Below are 19,687 nucleotides of genomic sequence, written 5' to 3'. Positions count from 1 at the left end.
TTTATGTAGTTACTGCAAACTCGCTACCAGGTGAAGGTTCTGACTGGGTCTTTTCCAGGCCATGGAAATAGCACAAGGGGATAATTTCAATGAATCTGATTACTACAAATTAATGTTTTGGTTTCTTGATGATTGAAGTCTGTTGAAGAATAGGGGCTTTCCATTTGGGTGGAATCATTTGAATTACAGATTGATATGTTGAGTAGATTTATTTTTAGTTTTCCACTGTAGGGAGACACAGCATAGCAACATGAATGCCACGTAGACCTCCAGGAACACAACTGGAATTGAACAAATTGGTGTTACTCACTGCGATGAGAGAGAGCACACACAATCGGAAACTGTGGATGTCTCTGTAGGAGAGTGTCAAAAAGGACTTACAGGATTTAAGCTGTGTGCGGTGATTTGGGAAAGGATTCAAGGAAGCGGGACTTTGGTCTGAATTGGATGCTGTCAGGAAGTGGAATTAATTCTGTAATTGGGCATCTTATCTAGAAAGTGAGAGGAAGGAAGCCAGGTTAGAGCTTTAATTGCTAAATCAGCAGTCACTCATATTAGCTAGGATGGGTGGGGAGTTGGTATTTTGTGGCTTGGACAATGTTCATATTTTGTCTGTGTTCACACATGATATGGAATAACATTATTAAAAATGGAACGTTTCATGAATTTCTGTCATTCTTGCACAGAGGTCATGCCAACCTTCTCTGTATCATTCCAATTTTAGTATATGTATTGCTGAAGCGAGCATGGAATGATCTTATTTTTGTCAGGGGCTCTCATGGTCACAAAGTGGCCTTGTCTGATGCTGATGTTTTGTGCAGTTGTTTATGTTCAAATGGACAACATCAAGACCTAACTGTGAAGACCAGAACAGCTTTTAACAATGCCATTGTGCATTGCTGATTGTACGAGGACAGCTCCTGGCTGCCAGTACTTGTTTTCTCTTTCTCAGCTAGCTATAGCCTAAGGGAGAGCCCTCAAAATCAGGGCATATGTTAGGACTAGATTTTGTCACATTAAGCAAACCAACATCCTGAAATAACAGTGGCTCAAAAAATAAAGATGTTTATCTCTCTTTCATATAGCAAATAATTCTGGAGGTAAGTCTTCCATTGCTGGGCAGGGACCCAGGCTCCTGCTAGCTCAGTGCTCTGTCTTCCTTAGCTTTTCGTTCTTTGGACTTAAGGTCCAAGATGGCTGCTCAGGTTCCAGCCATCACACTAAAATTCCATTCGACCGAAAGAGGATAGGAAAAAGAAGGTGCCCTGGCTCACTTTTTTGGAGACTTCCTGAAGGCACCATTCAACATATTTACTTGTATTTCATTTGCCAGCACTCGATTACAGAGCAAAGCTGTTTGTGAAATGCTTGAATAACTGGGGTTCTGTTTTCAAAAGAAAGGTAATAATTGCTCTTGAGGGGCTACAACCATCTGGAGTTGGAATAATGCAACTGCCACACTGAATTCTATGAAAGGCAATTCTATTGGCTATTGTTGTATGCAAATATCCCTCTCTTTGGTGAAACAGCAAGCAGCTAATTATGTTAAAGGATGCCTTCTTTTTGGTCTCTTTCTTTTGTAACAATCTCAAGAGTTCAAGTTTCCAAAGTGAACTCTCTTTTTCAGTCTCTTGGAGCTTTGTAGCTTGATTGAAAAGAAGGCTGTGATTCAGCTGGCCACGTTGCTAGGCTGCCTGACAATTTACCTCTAGCAGTGGGGAGGAAACCGTCGTGTTGTTGGAAATACTTAACTTAAAAATGGGTAAAAATCATTCTTCAAGTTTATGTTTTTAATAAAATTATTTTGCTTTAGAAGAGCTAAAACATTTCTGTGTGTTCCTCTTTCTGTTTTGTTTTTTTTTTTTTAAAGGAGGTAATAAATAAGGTGAATAAAATTGTAAACAAAAAGTTCATGTTGTCCCTATAACTACGTGCAGACATCTGGGCTGGAAACGTGAGAAAATTGTAAAGAATTTGAAAAGGTTCAAAGGCTCAGGTTATTAAAGTTTTAATAATCTTCTTTTCTGCAGCGCTAACCCCCTGCTATTCTTTCAATGCAGTAGAAAAACAAAATATGGACAAAATTGTAGTTAATTAGAACTGAATCTTCGCTGGAAAACCTATAGCAATCACTGGGATTTTTACAGAGGCTGAGAGTTGGGAGCCACTAGTCTGAAAAGATACAACATCATTTCACTTAAGGAATTTGGAGGATAGTTGTTAGATTTTAACAAAATAGGATATATTTTTTCTTTTTAAAAAACCTGTCAGAATTCAAATAGTTGATTGCATAACACTATTTTGCAAGAATTGCCTATGAAAATAATCTCATTTAGCATTTTAACGTTTTCCCATTGCTCAATCAGAGCAAAATGAAATATTTATATGAACAAAATGCCTATAGTGATGATGATGGACAAATGACATGTTTTTGGATTAAAGGAACAGCATTCCCTTATACTTGAAATAAGGTGAAAAATGATAAAAGTGATTTTTCTTCAGAGTAAAATACAATTTATTTTTGCTACAGACTTGTAATGCCAGTGTTGCGATTTTTCTTTTTGAAATTGTTTTTTTTTAAAGGCATCTTACAAATATATACCATGCCAACACAAAATACAGTATGCATTTTAGTATATGTTGTAGAAGACCATACTTATGTATGAAATTTTTATGATTGTGATGGACATATGTATGAAGATATGCATGCGTGAAGTCACATTTGTGTATTTGAAATATACAGACACAAAGAATACTTTAAATTATGTTGTACTGAGGATGGTGAAAGAATTTTACTCAGTAAGCTGCAGCCATGAGCACTGAAATATGGTTTCAGAGAGAAGATGTTTGGAATTGTTCTAATAGGCTAAGTGATTCCAAATGCAAGTCCATATCGCAGACTCCGAGGCTCTTTGTGAGTCTAATTGACTTTGCTGTAGAGTTTTGGCAAAGCTCTTATTATTTTTACTACATTTTCCTTTTTAATAATGTAAAATTGAACTAACTTCTAAAATTCAAGTTCCCCTTTATGAGTTTGTTAGCCCTTCCTTCACCAAATTAATGACCAACTGGGCAAGACAGCCAAAAATATTTTACCACTCTGGGCATTTGTTAATTGGTTGTTCGTTGGACTATATATGAGGAAAAATTATTGCTACTATAAACCAAAGAGTGTAAAGGAAAAGTAGTGATATAAATATGGAACTGGATTGGGCAGGGAAAGCTAGTGATGTAAAAGTTCTGTTTTTCTGTTAGATGGTTCCCCTAGGAAGACGGCAAATACCAAAAATAAAATGCAGCAGACCAAATCATAACGTAGAAGTTCATTTGAGTGACTCTTGGCCAAGAAGATTCGTTGTTTTGCTTTGCTTTTAAAGCCCTTATGATAACTGTCCTTTTTTTTCCTCTTTTCTTTTTTTTTTTTTTAATGTGGGCTCACTGAACAAATCATAAGTAGTAAAATCTATTTCACCTTGAAAGTTGCTGCAAAAGTAGTTTGATCCTCTGGACTGGGAGAGTGATTAGGAAGAAATAAAAATTCCAAGACTGGAATTTCTGACCCTTCAAGAATGTGAGGTGTACATTAATTCCACTTCTCTAGGCCTGACATTCCTTGGAAATTTCCCTTGGATTATCCTGGGGAAAAACCACAGACACAGAGACAGAACCCCCAGCTTACTCTCTCTTTGTCCACCTTTGTCCCCATGCAGTGTTCTCTGCTAATTCTCTTTATAAATGCCAATCAGACACTGTTTTAACTCATGTTTTGAACTAGGGAAGAAATCCAGGGGTCTGGCTCATGTTGCAAAGGTTTCCAGCAGTATCAGGTAATTCACTATTAGCTGGGTTCCATTCAGAATGGTAACCGAGACCTGAAAGGTTGCACGACTCATTACCAATTACCAATTCCCAGGGCCATCCGGTTCCCTGGCAGAAAAGCTTCCGATGAATTTGTGTTGCAAATTGAAAACATACTGTCAATAGCAACAAGTCCAAAAGATGTTTACCTTAATTTTTCCAAGGCAGGCTTTTAGATGTGGATGTTTTTGTTTAAGGACCAGCATTCTCAATTTCCTGCTGTTCCTGGGGTTGGTGCTGTTGTTACAAAAGGGTTGTCACAATCTCATGATGGAGAGGAGAAATGAAGTGGCTATGTGAAGATTTGCTGGCATTCTTGTCTGTGTTCTGTCTGTGCCTTTCCAGTGGAGCCGGAGACATAACTTTGCATGGGGCACGGGTTGGCAGATGTCACGGCTGACACAGAGCCATTCCATTTTCCTAAGGGTTTAGGCACCTGGGACATGATCCTGTTGAAGGGCTACCTTTGCAGATAAGGAAAGTGAGGTTCAGATTGAAATGTCACTTTTCCAAGGAAACCCCCATAGTTAGCATCGTGGTTGAGTCTAGAAGTTCGTATTTTCTTGGAACCCCCATGCTTTTCCGTAGGTTATGTGCTCAGGCTAAATACTTTTTTTTTTTTTTTTTTTTTTTTGAGACAGAGTCTCGCTTAGTCGCCCAGGCTGGAGTGCAGTGGCGCGATCTCGGCTCACTGCAAGCTCCGCCTCCCAGGTTCACGCCATTCTCCTGCCTCAGCCTCCCGAGTAGCTGGGACTACAGGCGCCCGCCGCCTCGCCCGGCTAATTTTTTGCATTTTTAGTAGAGACGGAGTTTCACCGTGTTAGCCAGGATGGTCTCGATCTCCTGACCTCGGGATCCGCCCGCCTCGGCCTCCCAAAGTGCTGGGATTACAGGCGTGAGCCACCGCGCCCGGCCCAGGCTAAATACTTGATGTGTATACAATAAAGCCTGATAAATTCATGTATATGGCTGGGTGTGGTGGCTCATGCCTGTAATCCCAGCACTTTCGGAGGCCAAAGCAGGTGGATCACTTGAGGTCAGGAGCTTGAGACCAGCCTGGCCAACATGGAGAAACCCCGTCTCTACTAAAAATACAAAAATTAGCTGGTGTGGTGGCGCATCCCTGTAGACCCAGCTACTCAGGAGGCTGAGGCACGAGAATCATTTGAACCCAGGAGGCAGAGGTTGCGGTGAGCTGAGATCGCACCACTGCACTCCAGCCTGAGTGACAAAGCAAGACTCTGTCTCAAAAAAAGAAAAAAAAAGAAATTAATTTATAAGTTTCTCTTGAATCTGAGAGCATCAGGATATAGGGCCTCGAGGGCCAAATATTTAACCCTTTGAACCTTGTTTGCCAAGTGATACCCAACTGCTTCTAAAAGTACTTACTGTTGGAGCCTGGGCAACACGGGAAAACCTCATCTCTACAAAAAATCCAAAAATTAGCTGGATGTGGTGGTGCATGCCTGAGGTCCCAGCTACTTGGGAGGCTGAGGCTGGAGGGTCCCTTGAGCCTGGGAGGTTGAGACTGCAGTGAGCCGTGATGGTGCCATTGCCCTTCAGCCTGGGTGATAAAGGAGCACCCTATCAATCAATCAATCAATCAATCAATCAATAAGAGTACTGTTGGGAGTAGCCTGTGAGTTGGCCAGTGTGGAGGCGTGTTTTAATCTTAGATTAATGTCCCGATGCTTCTGTTCCATGGGAGGTCTATTCAGGACAAGCAGGAGTTGGCCTGTAGAAAAGTGGAAAACAGAGGCAGTCAGAGCAAAACCCTGGGGAATGCATATTGGGAAGCCTCTATTTTTATTTTAATGCCTTGTTTTAAATTCTGAATCTCCCTCTTCACCCATAAATTAGAGTTGAATGTATTTACTTAGATTACATGTCATCAAATCACAAGTCCTGCTCAGAGACCAGACAAGTATTTGGAGCAAGTCTGAAAAAGAAAGTTAACCCATTGTAAACTTTGGGTGAAAAAACACCCATGTTTCCACGGCTGCCAAGAGGAAGGGAGCTTGGTTTCGGCCAGGGCAGAAAGTAGGAGTCCCACTCATGGTAGGCTGGTTTCACAGAGGGCTTCCCACAGCCGTAAACCAAGGGAGTTTTGCTAAGTGGGTCGCTCAGCCAGGTACATACGTGATGAAACTCAACACGCTGAGAGTATCCAGTGAAGTCTGCAAGAAATAAGCAACACAGAGAATGTTCCAAAGACACAGGAAATGAAAACGGTTGTTCAGGCTGGGCTGTACAGGCTCATGCCTGTAATCCCAGCACTTTGGGAGGCTGAGGCGGGCAAATCATGAGGTCAGGAGATCGAGACCATCCCGGTTAACATGGTGAAACCCCATCTCTACTAAAAATACAAAAAAATAACCAGGCGTGGTGGCGGGCGCCTGTAGTCCCAGCTCCTCAGGAGGCTAAGGCAGGAGAATGGCATGAATCCGGGAGGCGAAACTTGCAATGAGCTGAGAGCACGCCACTGCACTCCAGCCTAGGTGACAGAGCAAGACTCTGTATCCAAAAAAACAAACAAACAAACAAAAAACAAAAATAAAACGGTTGTTCAGAAGCCCAGACTTGACTAGAGGTGGACTCCCAGAGGTAATGGAATGAGAGTGAAGATGGGACTTCAGGGCATAAATTGGGAGGGCTGGAGCTGGGAGCTTCTTTTGTTGCATCAGAGGGGGATGCTCTCATCATCCTTTCTGCTCTGCCTTCAGCCTCCTTAAAGAGCTCCATGTGATCATGACTTTACCGAACAAAGAACACATGGCTATAGCTGTTTCACATTCACTTTGTGACTCTAGTAAGTTGTTTAAAACTTTTGGAAGCTTGCTTTTGTCCCTGTGTATGGGAAGCAATAAAATCCTCCTAATCACCAGGCAAGTATCTTTCAAAAGGATTTCCCATAGCAGGTAATTAATTGAGAGGCAGTGAGAGAAGATCTTGGGTATTGAACTTGTCTTAGTCCATTCCGGCTGCTATAACACATGACCGCAGACTCATGGCTTACACGCAACAGAAATTTATTTCTTATGGTTCTGGTGGCTGGGAATCCCAGATCACAGCACTTGGATATGTGGTATCTGGTGATGGGCTGCTTCCTGGTTCATGGATGTTCATCTCCTTGCTGGGTCCTTACATAGTGGAAGGGGTGAAGGGCTTCTCTGGGGTCCCTTTTATAAGGGCACAAATCCCATTCATGATGGCTCCACCCTTATGACCCAATGACCTCCCAAAGACCCCACATCCAAATAGCATCACATTGGGGGTTAGGTTCCAACATGTGAGTTTTTTGGGGACACATTCAGTCTATTGCAGGAGTCAAACAGATTTGGGACTGTCACAAAGAAAACATCCTGTTTGCTGCTATTATTGGCACTTCATTTTCTGGATTAAAAAAATTCAAATTTTTTTTTTTTTTTGAGACAGAGTCTTGCTCTGTCGCCCAGGCTGGAGTGCAGTGGTATGATCTTGGCTCACTGCAACCTCTGGCTCCCGGGTTAAAGCGATTCTCCTGCCTCAGCCTCCCTAGTAGCTGGGATTATAGGTGCATGGCCACCACACCTGGCTAATTTTTTGTATTTTTAGTAGAGATGGGGTTTCACCATGTTAGCCAGGATGGTCTCAATCTCCTGACCTCATGATCTGCCCACCTCGGCCTCCCAAAGTGCTGGGATTAGAGGCATGAGCCATTGCACCTGTCCAAAAATTCAAAGTTTGTGCTAGGAAAAAAGAATCAAAATGGGACAGCAATATACCCAAGAGATGAGAAAAAGACCAGAAAGCAAGACCTTGGGGCTAACTTACAGTGATCAAAGAACTGATTTCTATTCTTCTTGTGTGAAAATGACACAAGACGTTTTTACTGGAGGTAACAACATTGTATGAGTAGGAAGTGAGCTTTTAGGTAATGTCTATTCTCTAGCTAGTTTGCACATCATAAAATCTGACCGGGGCTGCTTGATGAAGTGTGGCTCTTGGGAAAGAGGGGTTTACTGGTTCTATCCTCAAGAGGATGTTTGTCATCTAGAGCAAACACTAGAGGAAAGTATGTCACCTTAGAGAACTTGAGTCTGGGTTTGACTTCTGTTTCACCCAATCAGCTACAACATGTCAGTATTAGGTGGCTCAGAACTTATGATTGGAAAGCTTGAAACTTTTTTTCCTTTTGGAAACGGATGGGTTTGAGAGTCAGGATGTCGGCATTGGCTAGAGTTGAGCTCAGGGTTTTAGAATACTGCATCTTAGCTTTCATCAGCCTGCCTTGAGTCAGGGCTGGGGGCCTTGAGAATGTATTGTTGGGGTGCTACTTGGATTCTGTCAAAATATGTTAGGAATGAGTGTCAGATCCCGGGATAAGTCATTTAGGATAGTGACCTTCTCAGAAGGGTCAATAGGAAGTAGAAAGTAGAAAGGAGAGTCATGTCAAGGATGCTTTGAACAAAGGAATAAGAGCAGAATCCAGTAAACGCTGAGAGAGAGTGTAGATTGTAAGGCTGTACAGCAACTTCCACTTTGTCCTGGTTTTGCTGTTCTTGTGGATATACGTGGCATAAATCAAGCAGCTAACTTACATTCAGTAATTCTCTGAAGGTACCTAGTGGTGAACCTCTCAAGACCTGTACTCAGCAGTTCATTTCCTACCAACCTAGTTACAAGTGTTTTATTATAAAGTTTATGGAAATGAGACATAAGGCATTCTGGAGGCTGCAGTTGCTATATTTCCATTTTTGAGAAGAGTTATACTGGTAGTTGCCATCTAATGTGGTCTTTGGAAAGTTCTGCATCAAAGCCCAGGGTATCCTGGGGTTGTTCTAGTTCTCTGCGAGGCAAAGCTTGGAGACTTGTATTTTAAGTAGCTCTTCGGGCCGGGCGCGGTGGCTCAAGCCTGTAATCCCAGCACTTTGGGAGGCCGAGACGGGCGGATCACGAGGTCAGGAGATCGAGACCATCCTGGCTAACGCGGTGAAACCCCGTCTCTACTAAAAAAATACAAAAAACTAGCCGGGCGCGGTGGCCAGCGCCTGTAGTCCCAGCTACTCGGGAGGCTGAGGCAGGAGAATGGCGTAAACCCGGGAGGCGGAGCTTGCAGTGAGCTGAGATCCGGCCACTGCACTCCAGCCTGGGCGACAGAGCGAGACTCCGTCTCAAAAAAAAAAAATAAAAAAATAAAAAAATAAAAAAATAAAAAAAAAAAAAAATAAAAAAAAAAATAAAAAAAATTAAGTAGCTCTTCGTTTTTACTGAGGCACAAGGGCAGGGGCTCACAAGGATTTTATTGAATATTTCTATCTAGCTTCTTCTAAACAGCATTGAAAGTGGTAGTAACATGCCATAAAAGGGGTCACCTTGAGGCCTGCTCTGATTTTTGAGAACATGGAACTGGTGATGTACAGAGGTGAGAAAGCGGACACCAGAACAAACAAGAGTCCAGGCTCCTTCCCCATGCCTTGGTTGTGTCTATTGTGGCGCTGGCATCTTTTATTTTGGGGACAAAGGACAGCTCTGTTTAATCCTCCTGTTCCCTTGCCAAACCCCAAAGGGGATAATTACATTCTGACTTCTAAAATTCCCTTTGCAATGTTATGTGGATGAAGTACTTGTAACGGCCTGGGATGCCCTGTGTGCTGGAAGACAGCTGCCCTGTTTCATTTCCAGGGGAGTACTTCGGGCAGAGCCAGCGTTGGTACCGCACAGTTTGACTCGGTCCCAGCATAGAAACTGGACTAGGGTCTCTTGCTGTAAAATGCATTGAACAGGGCATCAAATCCCACCTCACTAGAGAATTAAGTTATCGTTGACTGTCCTCTGTGTGTAACTGGTCTAACTGGAGTGTCTAAAACGTCCAGTCATTTAGCTAATCCTGTTTTTTTCCCAAAAAGAACTAATTTAGAGCACCTTTTTGATAGGTAAATATAGTACAAAATAATGGTTTTGTGCTCAGGTGAAACACTGAGTTTAGACAAAATGTCTTGACCCCACTAAAATTATTAAAACTAATTGGAATTCTACATGCCCGTCCCAAAATAAGACAGTTTGATTCCCTGACATATAATTATTCTTTGCTAAATAGCACTGATAGCAACATCATTGTAAATGGGATAAAAAAATTCTTATGTTTGTTTAAATTCATGGAACCGATGTTTATAATATAAGGAAAATGAACCAAGCTTCCTAGAATGAAATCCAGGTGAATATGTAATTGTTATATTACTTTTTGAATTTTTGGAGACATAGATACAAAAATTATTGTTTCAATTCCCCAAGGGAACTAGTAAAACCTGGATAAGCTGTTGGTTTTTATATTGGTACTGCAAGCTGTTCCCAACCTTAATTGTAGTAGAAAATGAAACTGTAGCCATGGAGTGGTGTGTTTAAAACCCACCAAGAGGTTTCAGCAGGAGAGCGGAACCGAAAAAGGAGGGAATCATTAACCACAAAAGTGACTGAAGTGGTTTAATAATTATGTTATTTCAAGAGGAAAAAAGGATCTGCCTAAAGTAGAAGGGGAAGGGAAGGATTGATAAATAGAACTTATTTCTATCCTAGGTAGTCAGTTGGTAGGACTACTAGTGGGAATGGCCTATTAACTAATTGATCTGCTAGACTCAATAGAGAACTCCAGCTGGAGATCAAAGAAAATTCTCTGCTACAAAGGCAAACCTTGGACCAGATGTTTTTCTTCCAGCTCTGTCATGTTTGATAACTGTAGAGCATGGTTGAATCTGGCCATAGGCCTCATCTATCCAACCGTTGAGATGAAAAGCAAGGACTGTGTGTGTACATGCATGTGAACCTATATATACACACATCCACGCATGTACACACACATGCTTGAAAAAGATAGACAAGCAGCTTCAAAGTCAAAAGGATTTGGACTACAAGCTAACATTGGGAGCTGAGAAATTTGTTTCTGTCTACTTATTTGCAAAGTGAAGAGCACCAAATGCCAACTTTTATTTTTTATTTTTATTTTCTTAGAGACAAGAGTCTCGCTCTCTCAGGCTGGTGTGTAGTGGTAAGACCATAGTTCACTGTAGCGTTGAACTCCTGGGCTCAAGTGATCCTCTTGCCTCAGCCTCTTGAGCAGATGGAACTACAAGCACATGCCATTGCACCTGGCTAATTTTTAAAATTTTGTAGAGATGGAGGTCTCGCTATGTTGCCCAGGCTGGTGTTGAACTCCTGGTCTCCAACAATCCTCCTACCTCTGCCTTCCAAAGCGCTGGGATGATAGGTGAGAGCTACCACACCCAGACCAAATGCCAGCTTTTAAAAAGATTCCCATACCATAATCATTCTACAATTGCCATTTATAATAATGTATACTCATGCATTATAATACACATATGTTATGATAAAATGAATTGGATATTTTGAGTAATGAATGACTTTACAGAAATTCAACTAATTAGTGTTAGCCTATCTGGTTTTAATTTTTTTTTTTTTTTTTTTGAGATGGAATTTCACTCTTGTGGCCTAGGCTGGAGTGCGATGGTGCGATCTTGGTTCACTGCAACCTCCGCCTCTCGCATTCAAGTGATCCTCCTGCCTCAACCTCCTGAGTAGCTGGGATTACAGGCACCCGCCATCATGCCCAGATAATTTTTGTATTTTTAGTAGAGATGGGGTTTCACCATGTTGGACAGGCGGGTCTTGAACTCCTGATCTCAGGTGATCTGCCTGCCTTGGCCTCCCAAAGTGATGGGATTACAGGCATGAGCCACCGTGCCCAGCTTTTAATGTTTAGAATAATAGTGAGAGTTGAAAATCCAAACATAATGTTTCCTTTAGTCATTACCTTTGTCTTTTCCAGTTTTAACTATGTGTTCTTGTTCTTGTTCTCTTTTTTTTCCCCCTACATCTGGACAAAGTATTATTTATGACGAGGCAAAATATTTGATTTAGAAGTTTCTTTGAAATATACATAGATTTATCAATACTTCCTTTCTATAAACTTTCAAAGATTCCTGCAGTCATAGACATTTTGAAAAATGAGATGTATAGATTTACCTTGATGTGGTTAGTTTGGTTTGGTCTGTCGCCTTTCTTAAAAATAGCACATTGCTTTCTCAGTTGGTCACCAAATAGCACCAGAAAGTTATTAGTTCATCTGATTGGTAGATTTATTAGGGCTCAGAGATGTTCAGATTCACCCTTAATTGACCTCATGCATTTAAATTCCCCATAAAAGGAAAATGTCCATAAAATATTTGAATGTTTGTACTTTCATGATACCTGAAATTCTCAAATGGTAATTTTTTTTTTTAAGCTAGGCTTTTGTTTCTACTACAATTTGACTTGTAACATTTCCCATTTTGTTCATGTGTGTCTGTGTGTATGTACTTAAAGAAGTATCAAGGCCAGGCACGGTAGCTTATCTCTGTAATCCCAGCACTTTGGGAGGCTGAGACAGGAGGAACACTTGAGGCCAGGAGTTCGAGACCAGCCTGGTCAACATAGTGAGACCCTTGTCTCTAAAAAAATTAAAAAAAAATTACCCAGGTGATATGGTTTGACTGTGCCCCCACCCAAATCTCGCATTGTAGCTCCCATAATTCCCATGTGTCATGGGAGGGACCTGGTGGGAGGTAATTGAATCATGGGGGCAGTCTTTCCTAGGTTGCTCTTGTGATAGTGAGTAAGTCTCATGAGATCTGATGGTTTTTATAAAGGGCAGTTCTCCTACACATGCTCCCTCTCTTGCCTGCCGCCATGTAAGATGTGACTTTGCTCCTCCTTTGCCTTCTGCCATGACTGTGAGACCTCCCCAGCCACATAGAACTGTGAGCCCATCAAACCTCTTTTTCATTATAAATTACCCAGTCTCAGGTATGTCTTTATTAGCAGTATGAGAACAGACAAATACACCAGGCATGGTGGTGTGTGCCTGTAGTGCCAGCTACTCAGGAGGATGAGGTGGGACAATTATTTGAACCTAGGAGTTAGAGGCTGCAGTGAGCTAGGATCATGCCACTTCACCCCAGCCTGGGTGACAGAGTGAGATCCTATCTCAAAATAAAGAAATAATAAATACAATAAAATAAATATTTCCTAGCTGATGTATTTATTATATATGTATTTATCTGATAATTTTCTGAACATATAATTTGATAGGGTGGGAGGAGGAAAAGGTAAAGATGACTTCTAAAATGAAAAATTCTGTATGCTGCAATCTTTGCTGAGTATCTTCTTGTTTAAGAAGGGAGAGTGAGCAACATATCAACCTTCAGACTTTCTCAAGGTCCCACTGAAATGACTGAAATGCTTACCCATCTGTTGTCTGTCTGTCTGTCTATCAGTCTATCCAATGAAACCACAGTGTTGGACATCAATAAAGGAATCACAGAGCGTGAAATACATGCTGGTAGAAAGAAAGCAGATGGACAAATATGAAAAGCAAACAAAAGTAAAAACAGAGGAGGAGATTCCAGAGATAAGAGAGGGCTGGAGAAGCTCCAAAGCTCAGAGTCATCCAATACAAAGGACAGGGATGGGTCAGAGGGTACCCATCAGAGTGTTTATTTAAAGTTCTGAATTCAGGACTTTGGAACCCCCTTCTTCAACTAGAGCTTTTCCTTCTCCTCTCTTCCTTCTCTAGTCCACTGTGCAATTTCAAAGCAAACATGGGCAAATTATGGCAAGTGGACAAAACCAAATAATCTCTAAACAACCCTAACCCTTTAGAGTAAGGAGCTATAGATGCTGGACCTAAAGAAAAAAGCTGGAGGTAACCCTGGGCCTGCAGAGCAAATGCTAAGTAAGGCAGCTTTGCTCAGGTGTGAACTACGCCAAAGTTCTTTATTCCCTAACAGTCTTGGGGATCTCTAGGCTGCCTGGTCTATATAATAGGGAAGGCTTCCTGACAGCACTCCCACTCACCTGGCGTATGCACAGAACTCCCTCACTTAAGAAAGAGTCCTGAGAAACCCATGCTATCTGTACTAATCAGCTTTGTCCTTGAGCCATAGGTATTGACATGGTTTGGCTCTGTTCGGCTCTCCCAAATCTCATGTTGAATTGTAATCCCTGGGGATTAGAGGGGAGGACCTGGTGGGAGGTGATTGGATCATGGGGGCAGATTTCCCCCTTGCTGTTCTTGTGATAGTTAATGAGCTCTCATGAGATCTGGTGGTTTTAAAAGTGTGTGGCACTTCCCCCTTTACGCTTTCTCTCTTCTGCTTTGTGTGAAGAAGGTGCTAGCTTCCCTTTTGCCATCTGCCATGATTGTAAGTTTCCTGAGGCCTCCCAGTCATGCTTCCTGTACAGCCTGCAGAACTGTGAGTCAAACCTCTTTTCTTCATAAATTACCCAGTCTTGGGTAGTTTTTTATAGCAGTGTGAGAATGGACTGATACAGATATAACACTAGATATTTGATTATGCCAATTCCAGAAAAGGGAAGGATTAATATGAACAAATAGAACAACTGACTGTGAAGAAAATAGATATAACTCAGGTAACTAAAAAGAACTAAAAAAACCCCTTTTTTAGAGTTCTCAGAACAATTTAGGATGATATGGATGACATTACATTCCGAAAATAAGAACAAGTTGTCGTGACCCAAGAAAAATCAGAGAACAAGAAGAGCTCCTGATAATTAAAACATGAACTTTTACTTTGAGACAGGGTCTCGCTTTGTCACCCAGGCTGGCGTGCAGTAGCACAATCATGGCTTACTGCACCCTTGACCCCCCAGCCACTAGGCCTGGCTAATTTTTTTATTTCTATTTTTTATAGAGATGGTGTATTAGTTGTTATCTCACTGTTATAAAGAAATACCAAAGACTCGGTAATTTATAAAGGAAAGAGGTTTAATTAGTTCACAGTTGCACAGGCTCTATAGCAAGCATGGCTGGGGAGGCCTCAGGAAACTTACGATTATCACAGAAGGCGAAGGGAAGCAAGCACGTCTTACAAGGTTAGAGCAGGAGGAAGAGAGAGGGGCAGGTGCTACACACTTTTAAACAACCAGATCTCAGAATAACTCACTGTCTTGAGAAGAGCACAGAGGGGATGGTGCTGTACCCTTCATGAGAACTCTACCCCCATGATCCAAACACCTCCCACCAGGTCCCCCCTCCAACACTGGGAATTACGATTCAACATGAGATTTGAGTGGTGACACAGAGCCAAACCATATAAGATGGGGTCTTGCTATATTGCCCAGGCTGGTCTCGAACTCCTGGCCTCAAGCAATTCATCTGCCTTAGCCTCCCAAAGTGTTGTAATTACAGGCATCAGACACTGTGCCCAGCCTCTGAAGACCTTTTTAAACTACAGATTGCTGGGCCCCGATTTCAGGGCTTCTGATGCAGTAAATCTGTGGAGGAACTGGGGATTTTGCGTTTTTAACAAGTCCCCAGGTGGTGCCAGTGCTGCTGGTCTAGGGACCACACTTTGAGTAGCAAGAGGTAAACAAAGCTGATTTGAATTTTGGTTTTACCCACTACAGGTTGTATGAGTCTGGGCAAGTTACTCAATGTGTATGCCCCATGGTTTGTTCAACCTATGACATAAGAGTTATTGTAGTTCCTGTCTTTTTCAATTATTGTGGAGATTAGATGAGATAAGGTATGCAATTAATACACTTAACACAGTATCTAGCACATAGTGAGAAGTCAATGAGTGTTTACTGTAATTATGATGAAACCATACTTTTCTAAGGGCTGACCAGGTTTGAGAGGCTGGGATAGAATGTCAGCTGCTGGGAAAATAAGATTCTAATCATTTCTTCTAGATCTCATTCTTGCATGAAAATTTCCCTTAATACTGGACCAGCAGAAAAAAATAACTAGCTGGCTAGCTTTAAATCATGTTTCTCACCTGGTGCAGTGGCTCATGCCTATAATCCCAGCACTTTTGCAGTCCAGGCGGGCGGATCACTTGAGCCCAGGAGTTCAAGACAAGCCTGGATGTGGCCAATCTCTACAAAAAGTACAAATATTAGCTGGGCATGGTGGCCTGCACCTGAAGTCCCAGCTACTCCAGAGGCTGAGGTGGGAGGATCACCTGAGCCCAGGGAGAGTTGAGGCTGCAATGAGCCACGATCATGCCACTCCACTCCAGCCTGGACAACTGTGTTGGAAAAAAAAATCGTGTTCTTAGGAATGAAGTACACATTAAAACGGATGCAGAGAGGGTTATAGGAACACTTTTGTGTTAATTGCTCTTGTTTGGAGTAATTTCAAGTTTAAAAAGAAATGTGGAAATTTTCACACATGACATCTGGGTTTGCCTCTCTTTTTCAAGGCCTCGGCCTATCATCGATTGAATTCAGCACATTTTCACTTTGCGCTGTTATCCCTCAGCACAGAGGGAACATGATAATTCATAGGAGGCAGTTATGGATAAGCAGGGACACACGCATGTGAAAGAGGTGAAAAATGAAAATTTTGTTATCAAGAAATGGATAATTTCAGATAACATAGCCCTTCATGAAATAGTGACATGAAATGCCAGGCAGGGTGTAGCTACGCTGTATAGGAAATTTGTATTAGATTATTCACAGTCTAGAAGATTCAGGGATCACTTGACAATCAGGTGGGATTGTTCGGGAATGGATGGAAAGTGCCCCCCACTTTCCTGTTACCCTCACATAGTAGAAAACATGTTTTAAAAAGGTATGATGATGAGGCCAGTCACAGTGGCTCACTTTGGGAGGCCAAGATGGGAGGATCCATTGAACTCCGGAGTTGGAGAGCAGCCTGAGCAACACAGTGAAACTCTGGTCTGTACAAAAAATACAAAAATTAGCCAGGTGTGGTGGTGCATACCTGTAGTCTTAGGTACTCCGGAGACTGAGGCGAGAGGATCACTTGAGCCCGGGAGGTCAAGGCTGAGGTGAACCGTGATAATGTCACTGCACCTCCAGCCTAGGTGACAAAGCGAGACTCCTTCAAAAAAAAAAAAAAAAAAAACAAGTATGAAAATGAAATTAACACAGCATGAGTTAAATTTAACTAGAAGTTGAGGAATAAGTCACTGTTGAAAACAATGCAGGCAAGTAGCTCTTTGAAGAGCAAACTCTGTTTTTCAAGTATGCATGTTGGGATGCTTTTGATTTTGCAAGTGACACTGAAAATGCTAAAGTTCAATAATAGTGACTGATAGGGAGACTGCTCAAAAAAAAAAAAAAAAAAAAACCCTGCTAACTTTGACAACTCGTTCAGCAGATTCAATGCACTCTGTATGCAGGATGGAAAACCTTCTGACCTTGAAGTCATCAGAGGCGATGAGCTGGACAGAAGAGGAATTTTCCTCATCCTTTCCTCTCAGGGCAACAAGGCTGAGACAGACCACATTTGTGGCCAGGGAGTGAGATGTGCAGGGAAACTTGGCTTCGGGTCCTGGATCTTGCAGAGAGCACGTATTCATTACTTAGACTGTGGTTAAACAGGAGTTTTTCCTGAGGGTCAGCAGGGAACAAGTGAGAAGAGCAGTCTTTTTTTTTTGAGACAGGGTCTCACTCTGTTACCAAGGTTGGAGTACAGTGGCATGATCTCAGCTCACTGCAGCCTCGAACTCCTGGGCTCAAGCCATCCCCCTGCTTCAGGCTTCCAAGTAGCTAGGATTAAAGGAGTGTCCCACTGCGTCCAGTGAGAACATGATGATGGATCCATCTACCTCCTTGTGACCGGGTGCACAATGAAGAAAACTGTTTCCTCTACCATGGGATGGAGGGGCTCCTGCCCATCTGAAAGCTAGAATTTGGAGTTAAGTTCAAGCATGTTCACCCCCAAAAGCACTGGTGGTTGTATGTTTGATGCAAAGTGAGAACGTGCCACACCCAATCTCTCCCTGAAACAGAATCACAATGACATCAGATGATAATACTGGAGTGACTAATGATTGTGACCTCATTAAAAGAAAAAGAAGACTACTTCCTGCTGATTAGAGGGATGGTAGCCATGGATTAGTCATGGCAAAGCCAGGCACGGTTGGATCTGTCACTCATTTATCTCTTTCTGGTTTTTAAATTGCCGTAAGAGAAGATTTATGAAAAATGTCTGTGACTTCTCATTCTCCCTGGGAGATAATGTGGTTCTCAGCCTCCCTCCCCAGCACCCCACTCCTAGTTAATTTCCTTCACAGCCAGACAGGATTACTGGAGACCCTGTTTCTTGGAGTAGTCTTCATAAAATAATACTGTAAAGTTTGGGTTCATTTTGTCTTCTCTGTGCTGTGCAAATTAACTTTGATTTTAGACATTTTTGTAGACGGAGGACTGGGGTGATTAGAATAAAAACCACAAAAGCACTTCAGTGTCAACTTCTTAATTGTATGTAACTTTCACAAGCAATGACTGCAGGTGAACCCCACCTCTTTCTAGCTAGGTCTGCATGGTCCTCCCTGAGCCTGAGATTGGCCATCTTCCCTCCTGTCCAACCACAGTGATTGCCTGTCCTTTCAAACATTTGCTTCGTTATTCTCACTGATTTCTCCACCAACAGAATGGATCACCAGGGATGTCTGTATTTCATGAGTTTATCAAAAAGCCTCACTCATTTAAACTGCTCATGTTTCATTTCAATTAAGACCCTCAGAGAGAGAGAGAGACCTAATACCTTAGTAAAGTTTTACCAATAGGCATATTAGAGAAAAGTCATCCATAGCTCTGGTGCCCACCCAGACTGAGTGTGGGTCTGCCTCTCCGAGTCCATTGACCCAAATGTTAATCTCCTTTGACAACACTCTCACAGACACACCCAGGAACAGTACTTCGCATCCTTCAATCCAATCAAGTTGACATTCAGTATTAACCATCACGGGGAAGCATCCATTTCTTTGTCTTTTCTTGCTTCTAAAGGTTACCTCCTCTTCGTTTCTGCCTCTGTCTTCAAAGCCAGCAGCAAAGATTTGTTCTCTGACTTCTGCTTCCATCATCATGTCTCATTCTCCACCTCCCTTTTGTGAGGACCCTTGTGATTACATTGGGCCACTAGATAATCCGGGATAATCCAGGATAGCCTCTCCTTCTCATGATCCTTCACTCAATCACAACTGCAAAGTCCCTCTTCCCATGTAAGATTTATGGGATCCAGGAATTAGGATGTGAACATCTTTAGGGGGCCACCCTTCAGTGTACCACTCTAGAATATACTTTTCGGCAAACATAGCAAGGTACGAGGTTGGCGCAAAAGTAATTGCGGTTTTGCCATTACTTTCAATGGCGAAAACCACAATTACTTTTGCCATTACTTTCAATGGCGAAAACCACAATTACTTTTACACTAGCATAGTACACTACAGCATGAATAGAACGCTACCATTCGTGTAAAAAAGGGGGAGAGGATAGATATCTAGTATATGTTCTTATATACATAAAATATCTCTGGAAAGAGACACAGTAACTTGGTAACAGTGATTTTGGCCAAGTATGGTGGCTCATGCCTGTAATCCCAGCACTTTGGGAGACCAAGGCAGGTGCATCTCCTGAGCCCAGGAGTTTGAGATCAGCCTGGGAAACATGGCAAAACCCTGTCCCTACCAAAAAAAAAAAAAAAAAAAAAAAAAAAAAAATTAGCCAGGGGTGATTGTGTGCACCTGTAATCCCAGCTACTCGGAACATTGAGGAAAGAGAACCGCTTGAGCCCAGGAGGCGGAGGTTGCAGTGAGCTAAGATTGCACCACTGCATTCCAGCCTGGGTGACAGAATGAGACCCCATCTCAAACAAAACAAAACAAAACAAAACACCAAAAACAGTGATTCTGAAGTGGACTGGGTTTATGAATGGGAAAAGAATTTATATATTGGTTTTTAATTTTATGTTATTTATTTTTTACGTTTTTGAGACAGGGTCTGGTTCTGTCACACAGGCTGG

General features: G+C 42.1%; 1 long non-coding RNA gene and 1 other non-coding gene across 2 annotated transcripts in view; one reads left to right on the top strand and one right to left on the bottom strand.

The window, feature by feature from the left end:
* LOC108587543 overlaps window positions 1–19,687 on the top strand; it is a 59,334-nt gene that overhangs the window by 19,371 nt on the left and 20,276 nt on the right. The window lies entirely within an intron of this gene.
* Window positions 644–746, bottom strand: LOC116269561. The gene has a single exon (XR_004177186.1). It is a non-coding gene; the product is annotated as a U6 spliceosomal RNA (small nuclear RNA).

Source organism: Papio anubis, chromosome 11, assembly GCF_008728515.1.
Source record: "Papio anubis isolate 15944 chromosome 11, Panubis1.0, whole genome shotgun sequence".
Lineage (NCBI taxonomy): Eukaryota > Metazoa > Chordata > Mammalia > Primates > Cercopithecidae > Papio > Papio anubis.
This window is presented reverse-complemented; position numbering and strand designations above follow the sequence as displayed.